Source organism: Struthio camelus, chromosome Z (assembly GCF_040807025.1).
Source record: "Struthio camelus isolate bStrCam1 chromosome Z, bStrCam1.hap1, whole genome shotgun sequence".
NCBI classification, from domain to species: domain Eukaryota; kingdom Metazoa; phylum Chordata; class Aves; order Struthioniformes; family Struthionidae; genus Struthio; species Struthio camelus.
Window position 1 is genome coordinate 78,701,030 of NC_090982.1, and position 21,231 is coordinate 78,722,260.

The window sequence follows — 21,231 nt, forward strand, 5'->3', positions numbered from 1 at the left end:
CTTCCTCACCCCCAACCCCAGCCTGGCACCTCTCCGGGGCTCATGTCTCTCTGCACCTCACAGCTTCCAGCTGCTCAGCTGGCCGTGTTGTCCCCGCTGCTCTCCTGCTCATCACATCTTTCAACGCAGTGCCCCCAATCCGAGCTGAGGCCTTCCTGCCACTCAGCAGTGCGGAAAGATCAGCTCATGTGTCCTACTTACACCTCTCTCGTTCACAATCCTGATATAACACCTGGTTCTTCTGCTATGGCAGGGCACTGCTGGCTAGTGTTTGAGATCTTCTGCAAACCTCTCCAGCCAATTATTCCCATTTCCTTTTCTTCCCCTCGTACTTCGCCCCTGCCCTCATTGCAGTGCATCCTGTTTATTTCAGACCATGCATCCAATTTGCCACAAATTAAATGGCTTGCACAGAATCTCTTTGCCTGCTACACAGGAAACAGCTGGGCAAATTACAAACGCCACACAAATCCTCCCAGGCCTGAAAACTAGATACACCATTACTTTGGACTATGTGGGAAGTCGCACTAAATCACTTAATCAAGGACCGAGTTATGATGCAGCATGCAAATTAAGGCTTAAAAGGGGTCAGCAAGAAGCTGACTACAAGACAGGAGCATGGGAAATCCGGCAGCTAGAGGGGCTGCTTTTCCCCAGGATCTGATCCTCTTATGGCAGCTGAGAAACCACTTCCTGACCCAGAGAGATGCAAGACTCTGCTGTAACCCATCACAGTGCCCCTTTGCTCTGCGAGCTCCCAGTTAGCAGCAGATACGCTGGTGTCAATCCTTTCCAGAAGATATCCTGGGTATGGTGCTGTTTGGTGCAGGATACTCATCACTGCCTGCTGGCACATCGGTGCAGCCTGCAGTGATGTTGGGTGTGTTTTACACCCTCCTCATTCACGTTCAGTGGGCACCCAGTGGCACCAGATTATACATAAGGGTCTGAGTAAGAGATATACAGAGAGGAAGAGGATTTGCCTTGGACTGACTGCAAATGCACGGCCTGAGGGCTGCAGGATACAGGATAAAACAAGGCTGGAGAAAGCCAGTGATGTACTGGAGAGTGGGGCTGGGGAGGGAGCTCCCAAATGCTCCTCTGGAGTGCAGACACTCGTGGAGCACCTCGCTTCCTTCTGGGAAAGAGAGATGAGCAGGTCTGTCCTGAAGAAAACTCAGTCCAGTTAGCAACTGTCCCCTCCATGGGAAACAACCCAGAACAGGCAGACCTGAGCGCTGGCTCCCTGGCAAACAGCAATGGCAATGGGGATGAGGATGAGCATGGGTATGGGCACGGGGATGCTCCTGTACCGTCAGCAGACCCAGAGTCCACAGGTGCCACAGAGCTGTCCCTACTGATGTCCCACTCTGGTCCTGCAACTCTCAGGAGCATGGGATCTTATGGGTACTGTCTGCAGACGAAGGTGAGGTGCAGCCTGACTGAAAAAGTAGATTTAGAGCCTGTGTTCAGGCTAAGCTGTCCAGGCGGGAGGCAGTCACTTTAATGACAATCCAGTCTTAAGATGCTGATCTGGCTCCAGTCCGAGTCCTTGTACTAAGCTCCTTGACATCCTGTTAGGAAAGTATTATTAAAATCTAATCGCTTCATGCATATATTGCTGTTTTAATTATAACAGAAGCAGAAGAGAGATGCGAACAGTAATCAGTCTCTCTGATGCTAATACACACCCGTGGAAGGAACTGGACATGGGAAAAGTCAGTCCAATGTCATCTACTGAAACCAGGGGATATATTCCTAGTGACTACCCATGCTGCCAACAGCACGGTCACAGTGCAGCCAGGGTGGCCTCCTTGAACTGCTCTTTGCTTTGAGTCACTGACCAGGATGCTGCACCTGAATTAATTTTATGTGTTTGCTGTCTCTCTGTTGTACTTAAGCGTAATTACTTCAGTGCCATAGACCAGCTAAATCCATCTGCTCAGCTGGCTGCTGAAACTAATGGAGCGTCTTTGCAACCGAGTATAGCAAAATAAAGGCAAGCTGTGAAGAAAACAACATAGAAGTCATTAAGCTCCTTAAGGTGAGCGCTTCCCAAAGTAATCTCTCCATTACTCAGCAAGTCCCACCAGTACCACCAACGGAACGAGGTGAACCCCCAATCTACAGCTTCAGCAAGATAGTGGCCAAGCTGGCAGGAGTAGATACTCAAAATTAATTGTTAGACTTAAGGACTAGAAGGATCCTATTAGCTGAGGTTAACTGAAGCCGGGCACATGCCTAACACAATGAGGGCAGATAAGCCACATTAAAACAACTCTGGTATAAAACCTGTCTCCTTACTGAGGCTGAAAGCCTCAGACCAAGATACAGCCCCAGAAAGGTGAAAATAGACTGCTTAACTTGCCCTTCCACACACCAACAAACATGGCCTGATCCTTGCCCCACTCTTTGTGCTGCTGGAGGTGGGACAGAGGGAAATGGCTGGGGCATTGCTGCACTGCAGCTGCCAGGTAAGCAGCCAGAGATCATCCTGGAGGGCCCTTGGAGGAGATATCTCCTTGGTGGAGATAGGGGAGATCTTGCTGCATCTGGGCACCAGTTCTGGCTGCGGATTTCCCCAGTACAGTCAGATCATCATTTCAGGAGGGATGACTTCTTCCCAGGGTCTCCCGTTTCCATTCTGATCTGAGTTCATGCATGGATCCTCTTGCTATTGTCCAGGTGTGAGGAGCTGCCTGAAATCCAGGGATGTAATAAGGCTGCAAGTTTGTGAGGAAGCAATAAAGGCTGAAGAAGAATCTGATTATGTTTCAGGAGCCCTCAGGACGATAACCAAAATTGCTCTTTCCCATTAGCGCTGAGGAGATGCCTAAACTGATCAAGAGGAATAGTGGAAACAATTGCTTGATAGAAATAAAAGCACTTGAAAGCAGCCGATAGGACTAAATCAGCTGTCATCTGCTTTCGTTCCACAGTGCAGAGAGACAAAGAAGGGAACAGGATGAACAGGAAGAAAAATATCTCAGGGGCTGGAATGAGAGCGCTCTGTTAGAAGGGAGTATGAGTACAGTAGGGCAGGCTCAGGACTCCTTCTTCCAAGACGCAATGATCTAGTCCATAGATCACTCCTGACCTTAGGGAAGTCTCAGCACTTACATAAAACTCACCACTTCTGCAAAACAGTTAACAGTGTGGATCCTGTTTGTAAAGTGTCATGAAATGTATATACCACAAACGCCAAGGAGACACGACTTTCACCAGGCTTTGCTGATCGAGTTCTTCCCCTTCGCCTGGGGCTAATACTCAGCATCATTCAAGAGCAGGGTGAAACACAGCCCAGGAGAGGCTGTACCTGGTGTGCTACTGCATGTCCAGCACTGCACAAGCACCTGTGCACCAGGAAAAATCCTGAAAAGAAATGTTTTGACAGCTGGCAACTGAGTAGGAAATAGAAGAAAGACAGAAAGGAGCCGTTTGTGTTCAGAAAATTAAATCCAAATTTAATTCCAGCAATTATACTGTCATTTACACCCTATTTGCCATAAAGATGCGTAAGATCCCCAAGTGAGAAATGCATTTGCTCTAAAGGTGAGAAGAAGGTAATTGGGGAAATACTGCCAGTTTTTCCCTAGACTATAAAATCCATAAGTAGTCTGGATCATTGTGAATGGTTATTGCTCGTAATTTAACTTCCTCAGCAACGATCTGTAAATGAGCCAGACAGCCAGAAATCCAGCAAGAACAGCAGAGAACCTGAAACTGAGCTGATTTATTCCAGCATCCCCTGATTTAACCGCAGACAAACACAATGTTTCCTATGTGACCAGCTGGGGCTTGGATGCTATTGTTGCTAATATAATACGAGCCAAACTCTCGCTTCTCTCCCAGCTGAAATCACACCACACCAGAGTCCTTGACGAGTTGCTACACCAGGCCTTGGGCCAGGCCTGGGAGTCATGTGATATTAGCATGGCCAACGTGCAAACACATTCAAGAGAGCTGAGGGCCTGAGGACTATTTGTCGGGCACCAAGGGCTGGCAGGGGATAATGTAGTGCTGAGTCCCTGGACTGGAGAAACCTAGTCCGAGCTCTGCACCGAGGAAGGATCAGTCAAACCCAGACAGCCAAAACCAGCCCTGACAGATGTTCGATACTTTGCGCAGGTCTTTACTGAATTCACCTCCTTGATTTCAGTTCATCTCTCCAAAGTTTCAAGGTCATGCGGAAATCTGATCCAAAGTCTTCCAAAGCCCTCATGACCTCCCATACCACCAGACCCTCTCAAGACTTTATAGTGAACCCTCTGCTACCTCATCCAAGGAATGAATGTAGAAGTTGAGATGCCAATGAGAACAAAAATTAACCCCCCCCCCCCCCCCCCGCCCAGGAGAGATCCACAGGCTTCTCTGAAAGGCCGTCCGAGGCTGACCACAAACCACTGATAACTGCTCTTTTGGGATGATTTTTCAGCCGAGTGCTCATCCCACTCACAGAGTGCCTTTACAGCCCCCTGGCTTAGCTTGGCCATGAACTTGTAATGTGGATCTGCAACAAAAGTCTGAAGAAAGGCAGGTATACAACCACGTGAAGGTTCCCTCAGGAGAGACCTGTAAAGCCAAGGATGGATACAGGGGCTTAGGGTGTTAATCACACTCAGACTCTGTGTAATGCCATGGAATAAGAGTAGCTGTCAGTCTAGCTAGAGGCCTAAATGTTCAGTATTTCCTCTCATACAATGGATACAGCTTTAGCAGATTTTCTTCATAAGGCTGCAACACAGGCAGGCAGCTCAAAACCAGAATGTGCTAATTAAGAAACACAAGGCAAGTGTTAATGACAGAAGATTTGGGAGGCAGGAGGAAACAAGGGTGAAACCCTCTCACCTCCTGTCCCTGGTGCTATGTGTTGTCGCCTTTTCGGTCACTGGAAAGAGGGAAGGAACTTCCTAAGGAGTAAATAAGTAAGATAAGGACACGATAGCCAGTGCTGGCTCAGAAGAGCATCAGCGCTTCTGTGCACTGCCTCAGGTGATGAAAAACAGATTGTAAAAATCTTCACTTACAGTTAATGTGTGGGAAAGTTCCAGTTTGACCTAAGGGAAGAGAGGTAGAAGGCAGTTCAAGGGCTGAACTGAGATACTGAGAAACTGGACTGAGTCTAGCAGAGGCCACCAGGATAGTCAGGGGCTAAAGTACCTGCCCTGCAGGGAGAGGCTGAAGGAGCTGGGCTTGTTCAGCTTGGAAAAGGGACAGCTTCAGGGGCACCCACCAGCAGCCTTCAGGCTCCTAAGAAGAGGTTGTTACGAAGATGGAGCTGGGCTCTTTACAGGGGGGTACAGCAGGAGAATGAGAAACAACAGACATAAACAGAAACAGGGGAGGTTCTAACTCGTCGTAAAGAAGATTTCCTCCGCCAGGACAATCAGACATTGGAACAGGGGCTCAGAAAGGCTGTGGGATTTCCAATCTTGGTGGTTTTCTAGAAGAGAGTGGATAAAGCCCTGAGCATTCTGGTCTCATCTCATGCCTGACTCTCCTCAGAGCTGGAGGTTGGACTTGAGCCCTCTCAAGGTCCCTTCCTTCCTGACTGATTCTGAGTTTGTGAGGGTGGCAGCGTGTCCTGTGTATCCTGCTGAATGGGAGGTCGGACAAGATGTCGCCAGTCCTCAAGTATAGTGATGCCTGGGGACGTGATTTACCTGTGTAAAGATATAATCTAATCTTCTTGTAGAAGAGTGCAGCCAGCCTCTGCCCTACCCAGGAGTCGCTGCCCAGGAAGGTGTCATTTCACTCCTCAGGGCTACGTGGGAGGTGAAATGTAGTAGTTATATTTTTGCTCTTTTAGCTTCAGGGTTGGGGGGGGGGGGTTGTTCCTGTTCATCTCAAGAAATACAATGGCAGAAAGAATACAGGTGTTGCACAAAGGACTTATGCTATATCGGTCTGTGCAGTCACACCCCGGGAGAAGGGCAGTCTCCCCGCAACACACTTCAAGGGTGACCAGGTTGAGCCGAGCACAGCTCAGCCCAGCCAATGCTCTGGCAGGGCGGATGTGCACCTGGAGGGCACCGGACACGAAACCAGAGTAGGAATCCATGAAGACCTGGAAACTGAGGTAGGCGGCTAGAGGACTAAGAGGGAACCTGGACTATGAGTATTTGAGAGCTGAAATGCCAGGGATCAGAGAGCAAGAACTGTTTCCCAGTGATAATTGGGAAAGCTCCAGCCTGAGATAAGCTAGAGGGGAGCGTGCATGGTCCTCAGGCAGTGGAGTATGTGTAGCAGTGACTCCTTCCCCACTAGGCTAATTTCAGCATCAGACTAGGAATAACATTGATTTGATGTGTCTCGTCCTTGACACACTGATGCTCACTATTATTACAGCACCTTTTTATCTCTGAGTGCTTAGAGTTTGACTGTTTAACACAGGAGCTAATAAATAAAGCAAAATTAAAAGAAGTGAAGAGTTTAGGAGTCTGTAATTCTCTTCATATAAAACTGCCTGGTGTGTGCCAAGCTGTGAATATCTCGCTATAAAAGTTGTGATTCTCTCTTTATAATGCTGCCAGTCTATCCCAGATCTTTTCAGCAGGATCAAAGGCAGAAATAGATTTAATAGATTTTAAGCCCAGAAGGAATCTTTAAGATCCATGCAGCCCTCAGTCAGTAAAATCATCACACCTGTGACTCCTCTTGGAGGTAGAGCATATCTTTTCGAGACAGGGAGTTTTGACTTGCAGGGGTTTGAAGGGTGCAGATAAGCTCGTGCCACTCACTCTAACACCACATGCCTTGGTGCTTATCTGAATTTGCTTTGCTGCTGTTCAACTGCCAAATCCCATTATGCCTCTTTCTGCTAATTTAAAGGGCCTTCCACTGTTGGAAATCCCTTCTCCTTGCAGGTGATTTTAGGCTGAGATCAAATTACTGCTTAATTTATTCATGAGGCCCTGAAGAGCTCCTTGAAGTTACATTTTCCAGACCTAAGATCTGTAGCTCTTTCTAGATTCAGTTTGCATTTTTCATCACCTCCACTGAAGTGTCAAACCCATAAACGTGCATCGCAGCCAGCAATGGATTTAGTAATGCCACCCTCAAACATGAGCCCCTGGTGTCTCTCCTGCACCAAGTAATCCCAATGAGGCAGCCAGAGCCTGTGTTTCGCTCAGGGTTTCAGCGTCAGGCTGAGAGTTCACGGCTTCCTCTATGACCCTGAAGCCTCTTTCAGCATCACCAATTCCCAGACACAGCTCCAGAGCTGGGAGGACAATTTGCATGGGATTTAATCCTAGCCCCACCACCTTGCCCCTGCTAAAACAAAGCCACGGTCCCGAGAGATCTGGGTTGGCCTCTGAGAAGACCATCTTACCCCCAGCACTATTTACTTGGCACCAACATTCATATCATCTGCAAATGTGACTGCAGACAGCTCCCTGTCCCTCCGAGCTCTGACAAAACTATCGACAAGAGCTGGTGGCGAACATACCCTGCTGAACCTTGCCAGACCCATCTCCAGAGGGCTGAGATCCCTGCCTGCAGATTCCTTTTGAGATCTGCCAGCCCCAGCTTCCTTTAGCTGAAGTCATGCAGGTGTTGGGTAGTGCTTTTTATTTTAAATCAGGTGCTTATTTTTAAAAGGATGGTCATGTCAGGCCCTTACAGGACTATTCTTTCAGATTTTAGATAATGCCTCGCATCAGGACACGGTGTCTATCACCAGAGCGAGTTGAACACCACACGCAAAGCAAGGTTGAAAGCCTATGAAGTGAGCAATAAGCACGCAGGGAGCATGATGATGTTTAAGAGGCCTCATGTTGACAGACAGACAATTCTTTCCTAAGCAGGGGAAACCACTCAGTCGCAGTGTTTAAGTTTCCTCTAATTTCCTTAACCACATCATATAAATGTTTGCTACTTCTGTGGCACCTTTCAGCCCCCGCTGCCCAAGCCATTTACTGACTTGGGGCTTATTTGCTCTCAGGGCAGAGCAGGGACAATTTATAGTGAGTGGCTTCACCTACAAGGCAAACACAGCCACTGCAAAGCCCGCGGGGAGCCCAGGGCCGTGGGCATAGGACTGCGCCTCCTCCAACAAACTCCAGCCAGCAAAACCAACCTGGGTGAGAAGCAGGGATGGAGGGGAGAAATCAGTTGCCCTGCTCCTGGGAAACTCCAGCTCAGCTTGAGACAACTGTCACAGCTAGCTCAGAGATGAGGGAACCAAAGGCTGGAGCAATGAAGAGGGGGCCGCCAAGCCCTTTTCTCTTATAAATCCTCCCTCCTTCTTCCTCTGCAGGTAGCCAGGTAAGCAACGATGGTCTCATGCTTGTCTTGTTGCTTTTCTCCCCACGTCGTCCAGTGGGTACCTACCTCATCTGACCCTCCAGCCTTCATCCCTGCCCTGGGAGCCGGCGTGCTGGTACACGATCCTGGCACCCCCTGCCTTGCCAAGCGCTCCTGCCTCCCTCTCCGACCTCTGTAATGCTTCTAGCCACGTGCAAGTCCCCGGTCGGCATGTGTGAGCATGTCCACAAGGCTGCCACTGTGTAAATGTGTTTTTCAGGACTCTTGGCAAACTCCTTGGGAGTTGGTCCTCAGGCTAATCTGGGCTCAAAAGGAAGCTCTATCATTCTGTAGAAGACTTTCTCTACAGCACCAGCCTCAGAGAAATCCCGGCCTGGCAGTGCTTCCCTGGATATGAGCAGGATATCCAAAGAATACTTTGAAGAAACAAATTTCCCTATGCAGGGAAGCAGGATGTGACTTGCAGCTTCTCCCGCCAAAGGCAGCCAGAGCCTGGCTGCTGAGATTACAGATCCCTCCGGGAGGTTTTTCCCCTAAGACCACCCCAGCATTTTCATTCTAAGAAACCTTACTTCAGGCCAGAGCTCCCAAAAGCTGTGGGAGGCAGGACCAGAGCAGTGGCTGGCAGTTGAACAGAGATTTCTCATGCTGGACCTGCCTTTCCTTCTGCAGCCCAAGTTTCCCAGCCCCCAGGTTGCAGGAGCTGTTTAGGCTGCAGGGCTTTAACAGTTCAGCTTTTCTCCTTGAATAAGCAGTTGTAATTGAAACCCAGTTCGTCAGGCTCCTGCTCCCTGGCTCTGCTCTATTATGAACTCTAGCTATGCAGCAAACCCAGCTCTCTCTTTTTTTTTAAATGATATGAAAGACACTAAATAATTCATTTATTTCACTCCTGCTGCATGTCCTCTGGTTTGCCCAAGCTACATAAAACGAGTGCTTTTGAGTGCCTTTTTCTGGCTCAACAGGATCCTTCAGTGGGGATCCATTCCCCTTTCCTGCAGTCCCCAATCCCTGGGATATCACAGCTGATACCAGAAACAAAGCAGGGAGATCTCTGCTCCTGCTGAGCAAGCCATGGGTTAGAGCATACTCAGGCAGTGCAGGCTAGTGGGGAGAACCAATGCCTTTTCCTAGTTCAACTAATACATATCTAGAAAATAGAACACAAGCTTTATGGTACCTACACCTGCCTTTTCTTCCCAGGTGTATTTGTTTGCCTAATAAGAGATATTATCTCTCCTCACAGGCCTTGGTTTGCTTACAGTGTTAGACTGTCCTGGCTACAACAGCCCCAGTCCCTTGGTATGTCAGCTGTCTTCAAATTGGCTCAACCTAATGGACTTAAACCCAAGCACTGATCTTGGAGAATATCAGAGGATGACAGGGACTGAAAAGGTGAAAAAGGCAAATACGGTAGCTATCCTAAAAAAGGAAAATCATAGCCCCTCGGTTTAGCCTCACTTTGCAGAAAATGAGTGAAACAACCCAACAACCTGTTTTAAGTGACTGCAAGGAGATGCATCCCAGCTAACACAATTTGTACCAAAAAAGTCGTGCTGAACAATCTGATTTTTTTCTGCAGTAAGATAATAGATCTGGTGGATAAGGAAGAAGTCAATGTCTTTTAGCTTGACTTCAGGAAGATTTTGCCACTGCCAACCTCAATACACTTATCTTCAAGTGAGGCAAAAGGCCTAGATAGAATGGGCACAAGCTCATAAAACACAGTTGGATAGCTGTGCCCAGAGGGATGTGTTGTCTGCAGTGCAGACCATGGTCTGGACTTGTTTTGGTCACTGTTTCTGTTAATACTTGGGCACGGGGACAGATGGGAAGGCTGCGGGTGTTCAGGAAGGCAGGATAGGAATTTGAAATGACCTCGATGGACTGCAGATGCGGCTTGGAAAACGAGGAGGTGATTTAAAAAGGGATAAATGCAAGATACTGCATGGGAGCAGGGACTGTTCCCTGCACAAACACAGGATGGTGGGGAGGAAGTGTTCTCCCAAAAGGACTGGAGTGAGAAGGATTCCCATCTGGCTGGGATTCGGCACTCCTGCGCCAACGCTGTCCCACCACAAGAAATGCGAGCGTCGCGGCCAGACACATGAAACGATCCTGGTGCTCTGCTCAGTGCCAGAAAAGGTGGTGGGAGAGCTGAATTGACAGGGCACCACGTGGCAAGGACACAGCTCACGGGACAGAGTCTGGGGGATAACAACAAAAAGGACTGACCAGGACTCCACGGGCAGTGAGCAGCTCAGACTCACCCTAGATCAGGAGCAGCGGGATGGGGGGCAGCTCCCTGCCAGGAGAAGGGAGGGGAGAGCAGGGGAAGTTTGCCCCAAGGCTGCCCTGCATGCCTGGAGCCTGGAGCCTTGCGCCCCGTCCCAAGGAAGCAGTCAATGAACTGGAGCGTAACAGTTTCCCTCCAGGAAAGGCTTGGAGCTGCTGAAGTGCTTTGATTGCAGAGGCCGCTGCAGCTCCCGAAGCCAGCAGGACCGTAATGCAGACCCCCTTCTTGTCTGCTTCGGAGGTCTCTTTTTTTCTTCCTTTTTTCCACGGGATAAAAATAATCCTTTTGCGTCAGCTCCATCACCGTGAGCAGTGAGACGTTTTATTCATCTATGATTCCTTCCCTTCTCTCATTTAAACAATTCCCCATTGAGCCTATCAAATTAATTTGAGCAAGAAACATTTATTTGGCCTGCCTGCCAGCACAGGCGTCTCCCTTTCTTTTCTTTCAGAGCAGGCTGGTAGATGACACGAGTGTGTGGCGGGGCAGAGGCTTGGCAGGGGCTGGGTGATAAACTCAGTGTGAGCATTTTCATCGGGGTGCACAGGGGCAGGGATGACTGTAAATCTAGGTGCCCAGTGTCAGCAAACACACAGGGCAGGTCTGGATGCAAAGGGCATTTTACGCATATATGCTGGGGATGGGTTTTACAGCGGGACAGACACGCTCCCCCAGAAAGGAGCTGTCCTCTGTGTTTTCCCCAGCAGCCTCACCCCTTTCTAACTCTGGCCAGCTGTTTGGGAAGGCGCTGGTAGGCTCTGGCAGGGGCTCAGGAGGAGTCACAGGGCTATGCCAAATCTCAAGCTGTTCCTCTGGCTCTGGTAGCCCATCCCCTCCCACTCTGCGTCCTGTCTACCTTGCTGCCTTTGTCACCACGGCAGATGCCACCAGGCTATGCAGTGACAGGCAGTGCTCCAGAGAACCCAGATGATGCCTAGGGACAAGTTACGCAAATGCTGCAAGGAAGGAAGAGCCAAAGAGCTTGAAGAAGAGTAAAATGCCAGAGTAAAGTCTCCAAGCTCTGCACTTGCCTGGGGAGTTCCTGGGGTCACTGGGGCAAAGCAAAAACATGACTGGGAAGAGTCTTGTAAATTAAGGACAATACACCATTTACCGCACCTGCTGAGTGAGTCCTTAGGGAAAGGTGCCCAGGACACCACACAGCTATGAGCTGGAGAGAATTAGTTACATTTTTCCACCTAAGTTGCACAACCAGCACAAATGGAGGCCAAATCCATCCCTGTGGAGGTGCAGAGCTAATGGAGAACTGCTCACCTGAGTCCCAGGATTTTGCATGCTTTGCTGTCTTGGACTCCCATGGGTCCCTGCTTTTCTTTGCTTCCCCAGAGATCCAGCTCTGCAGCCCTCCTGTCCTTTCGTCCATACTACTGCTACTTCTTCCCTCCGCCCCATGCCAGGACCTGCATTCTCATCCTCCCCTTTCCACGCCTTTGCCCGCCAGGACAGACTGCACTGAGGGGCCACATAGGGCCAATACAGCTGGAGTCACAACAGCTCGCACATCGGTGCTGTGTCTGAAGGCTGCAAGCAAAGGCTCTCCTGGTGTCCTATTTCACTTTCTAATTTTCACCAGTTCCCCAGGGATCTGGCTGTCCTGATCTGAAATTTCGGGCTTGATAGCCTGTGACATCCAACTGTCATGTGATGGACAGCGCAGGGAGGCAGGAGACCCTGCCAGGCACTGGGCCCTGGAAGGACATGGGCAGCAGCACACCCTGAACCTTGGCTCCTCTCCTCCTCCCCTCCACAGAGCCTCCTTGGTCCAGCTGGTGGCCTGAGGTATGAATGTGACAGATGTGTCCCCAAAGCACTCAACAGATCAGGCAGAGGGAAGCATGAAGAAGACAGCCCACAGGGGAACAGGTCCGTGGTGACTACAGACACCTCTTGCTCATCCCAGGGAGATGGCTGTCACCATCCCACTTTACCAACACAGGTGCCAAGCGTGGAGAAGTGCCACATCTTCACTGTGAGGGTGACAGAGCATTGGAACAGGTTGCCCAGAGAGGTAGTGGAGTCTCCTTCCCTGGAGATATTCAAAACCCGTCTGGATGTGATCCTGGGAAATACGCTCTAGAGGTTCCTGCACGAGCAGGGAGGTTGGACTAGATGATCTCCAGAGGTCCCTTCCAACCTAAACGATTCTGTGATTCCGTGATTCTGTGATCTCACCCAAGGAGACTCAGAGGCCAAGGCCAAGACCAGGGTTGGGTCTCCCGGGCTCCAGCCACTGCTTTGCACTGCGTCCTTGTGAAAAACATCACCTTGCCCTTCAAATGCACCCACAGCTCAGGGACTGAGCTAACAAGCTTTCCTCCTCTGCACCCCTGGGGTAGAGCCAGCTCTCAGTAATAGCTGCACTCCTCATAGCTGTTCAAGGATCTCTGCCAAAAGAGCGGCTCATCCTCAGATGACCTGCAGGATCAGTACCCATGTTACCTGACAGCAGGGAGCCCTAATCAGCTATGGCAGGGGGTTGAGCACCAAATAGCCTCTGCAGAAGAGGTTGCAGGCTGGCAGACCTGCTCTCAGTGCAGCATAAATGGATCCAGACATTAGTCGGAGAATGAGTGTCCCGAAAAGCCTGCCTCGCTGGCTCTACTGAGGGTACGCTTTGAAAGCAGCCCGTTCCCACGGGGCTCAGTTTGATGTGTGCTGACTCTGCCTTTGTTCTGTGGCTATTCTTCACACAAAGAGCAGGGATTTCTAAGGCGCCTTCATTTTTCTGGAGAGGATTTAAGTCATGCTCACAGAAATGAATCCACAGAGGACAGCTACAATAAAGAAACAGGGAGGAAAGGCGAGCCAGGCAGACTGCAAGGTAGGGCAGTGCCTCTCTTGCCGTAATGCTACACTGTGCCTACTTCTCTGCTGCCAAATAGCTTCCTGCCAAGACTCCGGAGAAAGCAGAAACTTTGGCTTCCAGGAGGAGCTGTGCAAGCTGAAAGGACACATTCAGGAGATCACAGGTGTTCAGATCTAGCCCACAGCAAGTCCTTTGAAGACGCAAAGCAGGGTTCCTTAGTATGAGGCGTTTCCCAGGGCAGCAGGAGATGGCTCAGGCTGCGGAGGAGCAAAGCCCAGCCTGCCACGTCAGCCCTGGCTCCACACGGTCCTGAGGTGGTGGCCACTGAAGTACACACACAACCCGTCCACGAGGAAGACGATGCAAAGCTTTCGCGCAAAGCACCTCTTATATGAACGTAAGAGTGCCAGTATGGAGAAATACAAAGGAAGGAGTAAAATAAGACCTCACCAAAACTATTCTGCAGGGCCAAATTCAGATTCCAGTTACCTTTGAATACTCAGAGAACAGCAAATTCGATGGAAACACGCTAGATTTCATTCAGAAGAGGAATGTTTAGCTCAGTGACTTAACTATTATTGATTACAAAGACAAATGCCCCAAGCTTTTTCCTCAAACCTCTCTTCAAACTCCTAGCACTGCAATGTGGAACAGTCTTCCTTCACTTTCCAACTTGGGAAAACCTTTTATTACGCAGATCTTCAAAGAAGAAATTAATAAGTCAAAGTCAGTCCCAGGCTATGGAACGCACTATCCCACAGACAGCACTCAGCACCTCACAGAATAAGCCTTGCACTTGAGCAATAATTTATAAGTACTATTGAGTTCTCCTAAAACGGGGCCTTCTCTTGTTCAAATTGCCAGTGTTTCCACTTCACACACTAAACACACTTCATCCTGACCACTGAGAACTGACTTCAGCTTAAAATAACCTGCAAATATGCTGATGCTGTCTCTCTACCAACTGCCAAAAAGAGAGGACATTGAAAGGCACATTATACAACAATAAGGATAGAGACACGTGACCAGAGACAGAGAAAAGAAGAAACCCCTCCGCCCGGCTCTTTGACCTTGAGGTCCAGCTAAACACTGCAGAGATATACAATTCTTTTCTCCTTTTATGTACTCTGATGCAAAACAAAAGTAATTTCACTGAAAACAAAGAAAACTGGTTTCATGAGAGAATATTCAAGCCCTTTAGGTCTACTGCCGGCTGGTTTGCGCTAGCTTTCTAAACAGCGTTGGTGTCTAAGGTTGCCACATCTTTGCCCGGATCCAGAACTCTTTGTACCTGTGGTGTGACGCTTTCAGACATTTGGATTTGTGCAGTAGAGCCACTCTTCTGTGCACAGTGGATATGTCCAGGATCTCCAGACAAATATCCAAAGCCTTCAGATTCTGAAATATCCTGATCTGGGACAGTGGAGGAAGGAGGACTCTTGGGGGGCTGTGAAGCTCTACCTGGCAGTGGGATTCCCAGTGCAGTGGCAGGGCAGTGAGGGACTGAGGGGAAGGAGCAGGGCAGAAGGGGGAGGAGAGTCTGTTTTGTCAGTGAATATCAGTATTCCCTTCAGTAGATGTTGATCTGTAGTTATGAGTCACAGATCTGCCTAGCAGGACACAGTAAAGTTGCTCACACACTGACAAGCTGTACACAAGTGATATTGCCTCTTGCTAGCTTCAGTGTGCGCTATGACCAGCATGTGCAGACAGCAGGACTGTCACAGCAGGACAGTCCTGCCAGGTCCTGACATCTCAGGACCTTCCTGCTCCAAGGCAGGCTCAGCGCAGCCTAAGCCCGTCTCTACAGATGTGCCTTTAACTTGCTCTTAAAGGTCTCCAGTGCGGGGTCCTTCCCATACCAAGGAGTTAATGGTGGGGAATAGCTATTCCCCTAGTTCATCCCTCTCCTCAACTCTCTGACCTCAGTCTCTTTCTTACTGCTCGTAACCAGGGTCTTAATCACCATAAATGAGGAGATCAAACTATTCCCCTCCTCTTTGCAGCAACAGTTTGTGTTCCTCTAGTGTGGATGGAAGGTTACGGCATGAGATACCAGCAGAGGGTGAAGACCACAGGAAAACAAACATTCAGGACTCAACAGACACAAGATGGACTAGATGCTGCTTTAGTAAGCTGAACACTGGCTCTGTAGGCAGAGTGGAAAGCATCGCCCGCTGTGATGAGGACACCCCAAAGGAGCTTTCTCCTGAGGTCTGCGAGGTTCATAGCTTGTTCCAGCCGAGAGAACTTGGATCTCAAACTTGACCTGCATGGTCAGCCCTGGGAGAGAAGACAGAAAGCATGTGCTCACAGATCCCAGCCCTGCTGCTGAGAAGGAGCTAGAACCTCTCCTCTGCGTGTAAAGGCCCAAATGCAGCCAGGGCAAGTGCAGAAAGTACCCAGTGAGGCCACTGAGCAAGCGTGTTTCCCGAGCTCCTCACCCTGCGGTGCAGACTGCTACCCTCCAGAAGTGGTGTCTGATATCCAGAGACAGTTCTGCCCAGACCGAAATATAAATCCAAGCAAACGGGCAAGCACTGAGTTTAGCTAATTGCCAGGAGTTCACATGATCTTAACTCTAGGCCAAGACAGGGACTTCCAGGAGAGTCCTGGCCCTTTCCTGGGGAAGCGGCATGCTGGTACAGGGCACATGCAGCTCATGGCCACAGCACCTGAGTCTCCCACAGCCTGCAGGGTACCCAAACACCTGGGGCAGTGCTAGCATCTCCATACCACTCAGGTGAGTCACCAGAAGATGAAGATTTTGAGGGAGCAAGCTCCAGAGTTAAAGCAAACTCGTGTCAATCAGTGAGGTGTAGTGCCTGACTACTTACTTAAAACATCTGCCCTTAAATGGCCTACAGAGCTGACACCCAAAAGCTGTGAAAGGGCAGAAGCAGGGTTTCACGAGTCCCTTGGTCCATCCCACAGTGCTCGACTGTTCTCATAACAGTACAGGGAGCAGTGATATGCAACTAGTCCACATAACAGGGGAGTGACTGAGGAAATCAAAAAGCATTTGCAAATCTCACAGGGAGCAAGGCCATCAAGCTGGGGGTCAGTTTTGACAACACTCAAGCCTATTTGCATGTGCCTCCTTATCAGGGGGCCAAGCTGCATCTGGAGGCAGCAACCCCGATGTACGCGAGGCACATGATGCACAACAGCACTCGACGCTGAATTCCTCCAGCACTGCTTGTGCTCTGTGCATTTGGGTCACTGCACAATTAGCTCGCCCTGAAGAGATGCAAGGAAACCCAGCCCTCACTCAAGCTACACAGAAATGACTGTGTGAATTTCATCTACAGAGGAGCAGTTTGCATGAAAATAGGGAGACTAGCAAAAACACCACCAGAGGAGCAAGGTTTTTGAGCGGTTGGAAAGGAGAGATGAGCACTTCTCTCTGGAAAGAATGATATCACTTGAGAGCTGTTAAAATAAAAAGTTTGAGGACAAAATGTACCTCTCCCAGTGCTAAACTGCTCACCAGTCCAGGACTGATATGACCTTGGAGAGCCTATCTAATCTTCCTCCTGTTAATACAGACAGTCCCGCATGAGAACAGACTGTACCTCACCGGACAGAAGTGACAGAGGTTAGGTCCCTCTCCCACTGCCGGTCAGTTCATCCCACACAGCTACCGAAACAGTTCGCACGACCAGAGGAAAACACAAAGAACAGAAACTCATGGTCCTTAACTCTTCCTGGTCTCTCTCTATCGTTCTAAATCACAGCAATACGCAGCTACAAAGCAGTGAGGTTCAGGACCAAGCATACAGCAAGCTGATTGCACCACACCCTGTGTTCACACTGTTCTAGCTCCGTGCCAGCTCTGGACCTGAGCCGCATCCCCCCTGAGGCAGGGTAGAGTCAGGGACAAAAAGAGGGTCCCTTGTCCAAAAAGCATCGTGTGCTGTTGGCCCTGCTGGGGTGAATGAGGAGGGGGTGTCTTTGGGCCCAGGGGATTGCAAAGAAGCCAGGGCCAGGGGAGGTAGGCTGGACAAGAGACTTCAGGCCCTCTCCTAATGTCTCCCTAAAACTTCCCACACTTCCATCAGTCCTCCCCAAACACCCTTCCCATCTTCACCTCCCGAAAACCTCAGCATCCTCCCACTCTCAGCCCCCTTGAATCCTGACTGATCCTTCCCAGACCCTCACGCCCAGCCACAGTCAAAGATCCTGAGCCACAGCTAGATCCTATCGCTACAGATTTACTCTCTGGGAAGTAACTTGATTGTCCCTGAGGGACAGAGAAAGAAGTGACTTCCATATAAAGAAGCCAGTGGCAGGAACAGAGAGCCGCCAAGACAATCATCAGACCAAGAGGCCAGCTACCTCCCTGGCTGTGAGTCTGGGAATGGGCCAAGGAATTTTTCTTAGCCTCAACAAATGCTTCATTATAACCTTTCTCTGACCTGCTTTCTTTTCTCCCATTCCCCTGTGCCCTCCCAACTGTTACACTTCTAAAAACTCTTTAGATTATTTTGATTCTCTCCTGTTTGCCTTTGGCATTGACAGAGCTTGTGCCAGGCTATTCCAGCAGTTTTAAAAAACCAAACCAAAGCCCATGAGCAGCTACATTCTTCTGACTGTGATGACAAAAAACTTTAATTCCTCCAACCCTCAAATGAAAAGAAGCCAGAAAGATTTACTAACTAAACAGCTCTGCCCCAAACTGATTCTTCTTACAGCAATGCTTCTCTCGTGTGAACTCAACCACCAAGGCAATTACAAATTAAGAACAATTAGCTAAACAATTCCTGCCCAACAATATTTAAGGAGAACGTGGAGTCCAGAAGTGGCTGAGATGACAGCAGAGAGCCACTTGTTCTTACTGCTCCATCTAAAAATAAGGCAAGCATTTCTACTCCAGTTCTGAGCTCCAAGCAGAAGGCAGAAGGATCCAAACCAGTTTCACGAGTGCTCCCCACAGGGGAAAATACCTGCTGCCTGGGAGGGGGCTCTGTGCTCAGGGAGACGGGCAGCACTTCCAATGCAGGACCAGGCTGGTGACACTTATACTGCAAATCCTCTGCTGTGGGACTCCAGATTCACCCCATCAGCACTGCACAGCCCTGGAGGCAATGGCTCTTGTGCCAAGGCAGCGCGGTGTAACACCAGCACTGAGCTGGGGTTATAAAGTGCACCACGTCCAGCACCTGGGCACAGCTTGGCACGGCAGCGTGGAGCAAGGATGCCCGCTGCCTGGCACGAGCAGAGGGAGCTCCATATGCTCCCTGTGCACAGATGTGCCCTCAACCCCAGTGCCTAGTAGGTGGCAGAGTCTTGGTCCCCAGCTGCCTCTGAAGATTCAGGTGCTCATCAAGGGCACCTTTTCCCGTATGCCACTAAATGAATTAGGAGGCCAAAACTCATGAAGAATTGATCGGATCTTAGGCTGTTTTTGAAGCTTTTAGTAACTGTCCTGGTGAAAGTTACTTCTGAAAAGACAGCTTTCAAAAAAGGTTCCCCCTTGGCTTATTGTTTTGCCAAGTGCTCATACATTGAGCTGCACCAATGCTACTGACTGCAAAACTTGAAGTATTAAATAACACTTCCGAAAGATCCCAAAGTGCTTTACAAACATGAATTAATTAAGCTGCAGATCAACCCCGTGAATTATTTTAAGAGCTGCTGAACCTCCCCTGCTATCTCTCAAGGACACAAAGAGAGGAACAAACCAAGGTCTGATGAGAACCTGCCCTCCCCATTTCCACCAATCCACCTTACTGGCTTTAACTAATAGACAAACCAAAATAAATTCAGAATGCCTAAAATCCCAGTGGGATGAAGTTAGCTCAGTCTCTCCTTGGTGAGCTCTATCTGGGAACCCCAGCTACTGCCAAGGAGTCTGTAGAACATGGAGCAGACAGCACCGTGTCTATTTTTAGGGGAAGAGAGCGGGTTTGGAGTGACATGTGGCTATTAAGAGCTCTCTCTCAACAGGGTGATTAGTGTGCTAGTCATACCTGTCAAGAGCAGCTGTCCCAGCTGTGTGGGAAGCCGGCAGGGAAACTTCACAGCCAAATCCCTTTGGCACTGGTGGGAAACAAGAGGGTCATGAGACCCAGATGAGGCACCCAGCTGCTGTGTCCCATCTGCATGCTGAGTTCTGCCAGACCCTCAGCAAAAGGCACCTTCCCCTTTCCAAAAGAGCCACCAGAAACATCATCAGAGAGCACAGACATTGGGGTGGGTGGAGAAGGCCACTACCTCCAGAAGCACTGGCTGCAGCTTCTCCTCCTGGGTTTCCCCCAAGGCCTCTGCAGAGATCAAGTACTGGAGAGGCCAGACCGTGATACCCAGGTACCAATCCAGGCACAAACAGGCTTCTCTATCTACAAGCAGATTGCCAGGATATCAGGGCTCCTCTGCACAATTTTGGACCCTCTGTGCTTTTAAAAAGCCTATGGATATTCTGCTCATGTTAACCAAGCTCTGGGCACTCCTGAACAAGATGGAGGAGCTAAACCATTTTACAGAGGAATACTGGCTGCGCAGAGCAAGGATGTAAAGAGCGCACTGATTTTACCTTCAAAGGAGCTGGGGCTGATACTCTGAAAGCACACCTGGATCCCCACAGTGAGACGATACCCTCGCAGTCATGGCTGGGAGGTTTGCTGCTAAGGATATGAAAGCAGGCACTGGCACAGGGAGGAGGTGGACAGGAGGACGCCTGCCACAGCCCAAACACGCAGAGCTGTATTTCAGTGGATAGCACTGCCTGTTCTGCCCAGGTTTGCTTTCCCCCTACTAAGACACCCTCTCACAACCTCCTCATCGGAGTGTCCCTGAACACCATTATTTGGCACTACAGGTGCCACATCAGCCATGTAGGATGGGATCAGCGACCCTGCTCACCTGTCTGCTCGCAGCACAAAAAGACAGCTGGACTGGCTGGGCCCGATCTGCCACCACCACTCTGCCACTGCCACTACATGTCACCTACCTTTGGGTTGTTCATCACTTTTAGACAAAAGCTGGATTTAGCCAGGGGGCCTACTTACATCAGCAGCCATGCCTAAACGTCCCTCCTCCTTCTCTATATGTGGAGGAAACACTTAATTCAGCGTTCAATGTCCCTTCAAACCTAACCAAGCAAGTAAAAGACAGCTTAATAACATCAGAGCAGCAGGGTCCATCATTTCCACCCTATTTATACATTGCCTGGGATATGGTACCTTTTCGTTTAAGGTCAGCAGTGACTGTGCTGTTCCTGAACTCACAGCTTAATCTGCCTTGTCAGCAACATGTAATTCAACTCTGAAGAAAGTTTGCACAGGAACAGGATTTTAAGAGACAGCAACATTCACACCTGCACATGGCTGCCGGCCACCAGAACTGGAAGGAGACGTTCAAATTCCTTCTGACCCATCATTGTCAGGTGCTGCTAACCACTCAGCTGGCTGCTTTCAGTAGAGGAGAGCAGCCACGCTCATTTGTGGGTGATCAGTCTCCACTGGTGAACCCTTGTGAAACTAGGGCCAGTGACAGACATGGTGGCTGACATATGACCAGGAAGGCCTCATAAATCAACAAGGAAACTTGACCTGAGCCAAACTGACAGCAGACCCAAGAACTCTGATGGCCTTGGATTGTGGTTTTGATGGAAACAAAAAAGCCTGAAATGTATGAGACTTTCTCTTCCATGGATCCCACACCCTGTCCCCAAACAGATTGCCATGCTGCTGTGTTTTCTATACTCTCTTAGCACAGGGTAGATTCTCATTTCCAGCAGTGTCCAGCTGAAGGAACTTGCTTAAAATAGGTCAAAATATCCTGGATTGACACCAGGGTGATTAGTTTCTGGCCAAAGACCCTGCTTAACACAGAGGGT

General features: G+C 49.5%; 1 protein-coding gene across 1 annotated transcript in view; it reads right to left on the minus strand.

The window, feature by feature from the left end:
- LOC138064683 (dynein axonemal intermediate chain 1-like) overlaps positions 1–21,231 on the minus strand; it is a 150,322-nt gene that overhangs the window by 8,243 nt on the left and 120,848 nt on the right. The gene's annotated exons all lie outside the window — the stretch shown is intronic.